We start from the raw sequence: 7049 nt of genomic DNA, 5'->3' as shown, positions 1-7049 counted from the left end.
GGGATGCAGTCATGATGGCTGATTACTGTTGGACTCTGAAGAGAGACATCCCTGCTGCTGAGCATTCGGGGTTCGAAGAAACGGAAGTTCATGCCCTGAATTTTGCACAATGACGACGTAACGTTGAATTTACATGTACTTAGCTTTATCAATGTCTGTTATTCAATTTACAGAAATTGAAGTTTGTAACATTAAATTAATACATTCTGTTAGAAAACGATTTTTTTTTCTCCTAAAACCTTTTTTGGATGAGAAATATTAACAAGAATCAACTGATAATGTCACAAAAATGTAATCAATTTAGTCAGAAGATCGGATTTTTCAAAATCAAATTAGCATAAAAACCTGACCTGATTGAGAAAAATGGATATCATTTTTGGATTCAGCAGTGCAAAATGGTCCTAATTCAGTTGAAAAAACATAGACAACTTGCAAAAAATATTTTTTTGTAACCGAGTGTTATCAGAGAGCCGTACGCGAAGCAAAATCTCAGTACCTCTCTAATATTATTTCTAGCAGCAGTCATCGTCGCAAGGTGTTATTTGATATAATCAAAGCTGTTGTTAACCCATGCACTTCTGCTGTGACTGATGTATCAATAGCCACTTGTGAGAATTTTCTTCATTATTTTGTTGACAAAGTGGAGTCTGTCAGAAAAGACACTAGTGAGAGTGTTATTATGAGTACAAATAAGGATCTACCTGTTGCCCCAGCTCATTCTACCGTGCTTGATCAGTTTGAGCTGGTTTCCTTTTCTTCTCTCTGTGACATAGTGAAATCTCCGAAACCTACAAATTCTTTCTAAGGTTCTAGAAAAAGTTGTTTTCATACAATTACAGTCCTTTCTTGAGGATAATTCTGTTCTTGAGAAGTTCCAATCTGGGTTCAGGTCTCGGCACAATGGTTTGTCTAATATTTTCAACTTGTCACACTGTGTGCTGTGATTTTGCGCAGGTAAACAGAGTTGGCTGAAGCATGACACTCGCCTGGATTACTATGTTTTGAATGGAAATTGTCCAAACTTCTCAGTTAACATTATTTTACTTTCGTGTTCTTTATTATGTAGGGAAAGGGGAGAACTGGTAACTAACATATGTGCTACATATGTGACCAGTAGGTATAGAAAGGAACAACTGTAGTTAAACTAAAAGCATCTCCGTGTTTAAAAAAAAAAGGAGCCATGGACAACGACAAAGTCATTTTTTGTTTAAGTAAGATGAGAAATGAATTAGGCCTACATGCTTGCCGAGTTGAAGAGTGGCCCTGAAAAATCAGCAGAGTTGCTTTTTCAACCATTAATAAGCGCGCTGTGTTTACTGAAACTCCAGTTATCTGTAAATGTACACTTTCTTTACAGAGTTTTGCGCGCGTATCGCTACGTGAAGGGCTGGTTAACTTTAGCTTTCACATGCTAACGTTAACTTTAGCTTCCACATGCTAATGTTAATTTTTACACGTTAACTAAACATAAAGTTCACCTCCAAACTTGGACTAACGAATAAATTACATGACAAAAATACCGACTATATGTTTGCTACGTATAAAACCAGTTAAACTTACCGTGACACTACGCAGCAACGGTCTCTCATGTCTCTTCCCGCTTACTGAGGTTTGACTGCCTCAACGTGTCGTAAGTGAGCACCTGCGCAACGAGAGATGCCGAATGCTGCCGAAAGATGCCGAGTTTCTCCGGGTTTTGCAGACGCTTCTTGCTCACTCATACTTCTAAGTATAGGTAACTTGCAGCTGACAAGTTTGTTTACTTGCCTCAGTAGAAAGTTGTCTTTACTAAGTTTAAGTGAGGAGAGTCAACAGAGTAAGCTGAAATGAGTTAAGGGCACTTTTTATTCTAAGTGAGATATACAATTACATTTTACAGTGCAGTCAATGCTTTTAGCATGTCAGAGAGACACAGAACCAGACCAAGGGTCAAAGGGTCAGCTCCAGAGGATCAACCAATGGACACCAGGCAACTGGAGAATATAGGCAAAATCTCCAGTTTGTAAAAATAACACTCTGTCTAATGATATCTGATTGTTTCTTATATAGGACAAGTAACACCAAAAGGACTGATTATCAGTAAGGTGTGAATCCTGGCCTCATTGTGATACACACACACACACACACACACACACACACACACAGACACACCAACCTCCCTTCCTCTGTCCTTCTCTAGATAAGAGTCTTAACTACAACCCACATTCCAATCCTGGGTAGTGACCAGCAGAACACTCTTCACAGACACAGATCTGAGGAAGAATATATAATTAAATATCTAACTGTTTTGTAACTCATGAGATGTTCCTATGTAATAGTTCAATCCCAAACTTCTATCCTATAGAATGTTTGAAATGTAACATGTAGACTTTAAGACAATGTCCTTCATGTAACCATACTGTCAGTATCCTTCACACAAGGTAACACACACTACATGACATCCAGAATGTCCATATTACAGTCAAAGAACTGCTGTGTAATCCACATTTATAGACTATTTGTTTTAGGACATGTTTATATTGTTGTTTGATCAATTAACCACTTATGATTAATTCCAGGTTTGAAGGATGTAATATGGAATCCACACTTGTATTACTGCTGTCTGTCATTGTTAGTGCCATTAGGTTTATGTGTTATTTCATTTAATGTTTTATGGTCATGGTGGAAGATGGATGTGCGAGTTTATAGGTAAACTGTAGAATTAAACTATTTGAAAGTTCCATGGAAAATTACTCTCTTCTCCAAATTGAAACAAAGGAGAAGATGGGTGACGCCCCTGAAACGTGCGCCAGCCTGCAGGGGATAAAACAGTTGTGATCAATTCACACATCGCTGGAGAAACAATGCTAGGATGAGAAGCTAGAAGAGGAATAAGTGTTAGAAGCAGAGAAAGCTAGAGCTAGGAAAATGATGCAGAAACTACAAGCTGCGAACTTGCTCAGAGTACTGGCTCAAAGCCCGGCTCTGTAGCTATGTAAACTCTTAGCTCTAAGCTACTAGCCACAAGCTCATGGCTCTTAGCTGAAGCTAGAAAAACGATGCAGAAAACTAGAAAAAACCTTGCTCAATCGCTCTGTAGCTATGTAGTTCCAAACTGTGAGCCAAGGCTCTTAGCCATTTTTGCACATCGTTTTGTCCGCATCCTTTATTCTTTCTTTGCCACGTGCTCCAAGTAACATTATTTTGTCTACACGTGAAATCCTTTATTTTTATAAGCCAAGTGGAGACCAACTGAACCAAATCAACAGTGCCTCGGAGTAATTTTGGAACTTTTAATTATTATCAAGTTTTCCTTTTTGAAGCTTTTTGACAACTTTAGAGTCATCTGGTCAACGTCAGTCTCCTCTAAAGTTATCCAGCCAAAGTGAAGTGCATAAGAGATTATTTTGCATCAACCCGCAACCCGCTGTAGCAGGTAACACATCTGCCCATGCACGACTGCCTGCAGAGAAGCCAACCGGAAATCAAGAGTACCTGAGACAGAAAGTCTCCTGACAAACTCCACCGGAGCTAAATCACTGAGACACCAGCAGAATCCATCATCGTGATAACGGGATACGGCCTCCAGGAAAATCCACCTAGAGCTCGCATCTCCAGGGTTACCATGGCAACCACAGCCACCTGGGTTTCAGCCAAGGGTCCTCAACTACAGCGCAACTCACAGTAGGCTGGTCTTAACACTCTGCTCATGACTGGGTTGATGTCGAAATATAGTAATATTTAATCATCAAATCTCATTCGTAGACGTAGTATCATTAGCTGTATAGCCATAACATATTCTCTCCCACCATTGCCAACTCTCACACTGCTCATTTCATTATTATTTTCATCTTTATGATTATTACACCTTGCATTTACTCTGTAGATAGTAGTTTAGTTAATAAACCTGTTGTGTTCTTTTAACGTAGAGACTGGAGATCCATTGAATTGAGAAGTCATGGCTTTCTGATATGAGATTGATAACTTTATCAATTAAGTAATTCATTGTTGTCCTCCAAGAGGACTGGTGCCCCATTTCAACGAGAGTAAATTCTAAATTATGGCGTTAACGCTACACACCTCAGAGTGAGAAGGTTCTGGGATCAAACCTCAGTGTTCTCCCTGTGCCTGCATGGGTTCTCTCTAGATTCTTTGGCTTCATCCCACCGTCCGAAGACATGTACATTAGGTTAATTGGTGACTTTTAGAAATGCCCATACATGTGAATGTGAGCGTGAGTGGTTGTTTGTCCCTATATGTCAACCCTGTGATATGTAGGTTTGTTATGTGTCAGTTAAAACATGGTTAAAATCAGTGACAGCACTTCTCCAGGGATTTTTTTGCCTTCTAAAACTTTTTACACCAAAGTTAGTGATACCCACTAACTAAGAGGGTTTTCAAACACAGGTAAACCCACTAAAAAGTGCTTTTACATGAGACGAGTTTACCTTACTGTTTGGAGCAATGTCATCACATGCAAACATTGCAGACACAGAGACTGAGCTCCTAGCTGACGTGCGAACTGGATAAAACTGGGTTGGTGCTCCTGCAAAAAATGTCGGTGTGTGAGAGACTTCAATCTTTGATTGTGTGTTTTTAAAACTTATGTCAGGGCTGCAGCTCACTCTTTCATCCTTGAGCAGTGTAGCTGCAGTGGTTCTAGTTTAACAGCCCCATGTTTGGCAGGTGACAGGTCTGTTTACAACTCATGAAATAATGATAACAACAATAACTACAAATTGCATTTCCTGCTGAAATGTGTGTGAATACTGAGAGCTGAATGAGATTGCTGAAGCAATTGCTGATGCCATGCTGAACTAGCTGAAGTATGGCTGAAGACTAAAAGCAGAATTTGTAAGCTGGAGGTTGATAAAATGCTTTAAAACTGTGAAAGAAGAAATCATTTGTATTAGTAACAGAAAGATGAACTGCATCCTAAACAATAGAAACTTTAATTTAACATATCAATAAGCTGAATAATCACTTAATAGCTTAATAGTCTCGTGAACACTTTACACACACAGAGTTTTAACTGTCCGAAATCCTGGTAAACCTCTGAGGTCAACAATTCAACTTTTGCTGGAAGTGCCCAGATCCAAATACAAACACTGGGGTGACCGAGCCTTTTCTGTTGCTGCCCCTAGGCTCTGGAGTAAGCTCTCCACCGAGATCCGTCTTATTCCTGACCTGGGCCGCTATTTAGGATGGCCTTCAATACCCAGTAGTATGACAACACTTTTCACAATCTTATCTTAATCAATTTTGTTGTATTTTATTGCTCTTATTGTTCCTTTATTGTTATTTTTTTAAATTGTTTTTCATTTATTTATCTCTTCACTTATTATCTGTTGTAAAGCACTTTGGTACACCGAAAGGATTGTTGTGAAGGGCTGTATAAATAAAGTACATTTACATTTACATTTAGAGTTTATTCAAACTCTAAACTGTGTGTGTGTGTGTGTGTGTGTGTGTCAGAATTGATCAGAATTATGAAAAAAGCATAAAACTTAAACTATGACAAAACAAAAACTGCATAGATAGATATCAAAAAGTTGAATACAAGTTTAGCGGAAAGTCTTGTGAACAGTTTAGAATTTGAATGAAGTCTGTAGCTGAAAGTATGCTGAAGTAGTTGAAGGTCAAAGACGTTGAGGTTTTCAAGAATTTGAACAGTCTCCATTCATTTGAATGGCAAAAAGTAGCAGAAAAAGCTTAATATTTGGAAAATTATAAATAGAAAAAAGTTAAATGCTGACTCTCCATTCACACTAATACTACTACTACTAATAATAATAATAATAATAACACATTTGCTATTCCCTTTGTTTACACTGGGCATGCAGCAGGCAAAACCAGTACTGGTCCCTTGCCGTCATCTGTGACCTAGATGTGTTGGACATTTATATTAATGTTTAAATGCAAACATTCCATGGGGTTAAATTATTTGAGGTTGTGTTTTATTACTTTTTGAACATTTTAACAATGCCGTGATAATAACTATGATAATTGGGTCACTACAATCCTGATATTACATTTTCATATTGAAAACATGATTTCTTGTGACCGAGAGATGGAAAAGTGTACAAATCAGACCCACAAGTTAACACTTCAATTTGAATGGTTTATTCGTGCATGAAGGAAAGATCTGGTGCTGGGTACACCAAGTCTCTCACTGAATGACAGAAGTTGAGCTGCTTATATCCTAAAGTGATCTGGGCATGGTAACTATCATCTTTTAACCTTAAGACCTTTCCCTTACTGTTTCACTTTTATTGCTTATATCCTCCTGGAAGTGAATGCATCACTGAATCTCTGCAGGGATGTAGATAAACTCCTAAACACCAATATAACCATAAAACTTAGATGTGTGACAGAATTCCTTGGTATCCTGCTCCCCCAAAGGTCAGCAGCGTACCTAAGGTTCACATCCTGTCACACAGTGAGGTCAAGTTTGGGTTTGTCCTGTCTCCATGTCTTGTCATTTCCTGTTTTATTTTGAAAGGTTAACTCTCCTCTCGTTTCAGGTCACTTGCCCTTCCTCATGTGTCACCTGTCTGTGTCTTCCCTGATTCCTGATTGTGTCCACCTGTTCCCCATTTGCCCTAATGTGTCTTATAGTCTGCGTCTCCCTTTGTCTTGTGCCAGAGTGTCTCGTTCCAGTCGTGCACCCCAGCTTCCTATCACAGTCCATGCCTTGCCTTTGACTTATACTTTGTCTTTACCTCCTTGTGAGTGATTTTTTGTTTGTAATTTCATAGAATATAGAGTTTTCTGTTTTGTCAAGTTTATAGTAGTTTTTGTAACCTCCTTGTGAGTGATTTTACTGTCAGGCCTGGACCAGAATGAGGACTCAGATGCAGAGTGTCAATAAGGCAGTCTTTATTTAAATACTCCTACCTCGAGAGGGAGTGACAAATAAAACCAACTATGAAAAATTATGCTATTCAGGAAGAATCTAATAAACAAAAACCACTCCAACTGGAGGGACAAAACTGCTGAAACAAAAAAGGAATAAACCAACAGAAAATCACTCCACAAGGAGGCTACAAAACTGCTATGAACTTGACAAA

This window comes from Seriola lalandi, unplaced genomic scaffold (genome assembly GCF_002814215.2).
Source record: "Seriola lalandi dorsalis isolate HSWRI2012SDOR001 ecotype SW California unplaced genomic scaffold, Sedor1 jcf7180002054578, whole genome shotgun sequence".
Classification (NCBI taxonomy): Eukaryota; Metazoa; Chordata; class Actinopteri; order Carangiformes; family Carangidae; genus Seriola; species Seriola lalandi.
This window is presented reverse-complemented; position numbering follows the sequence as displayed.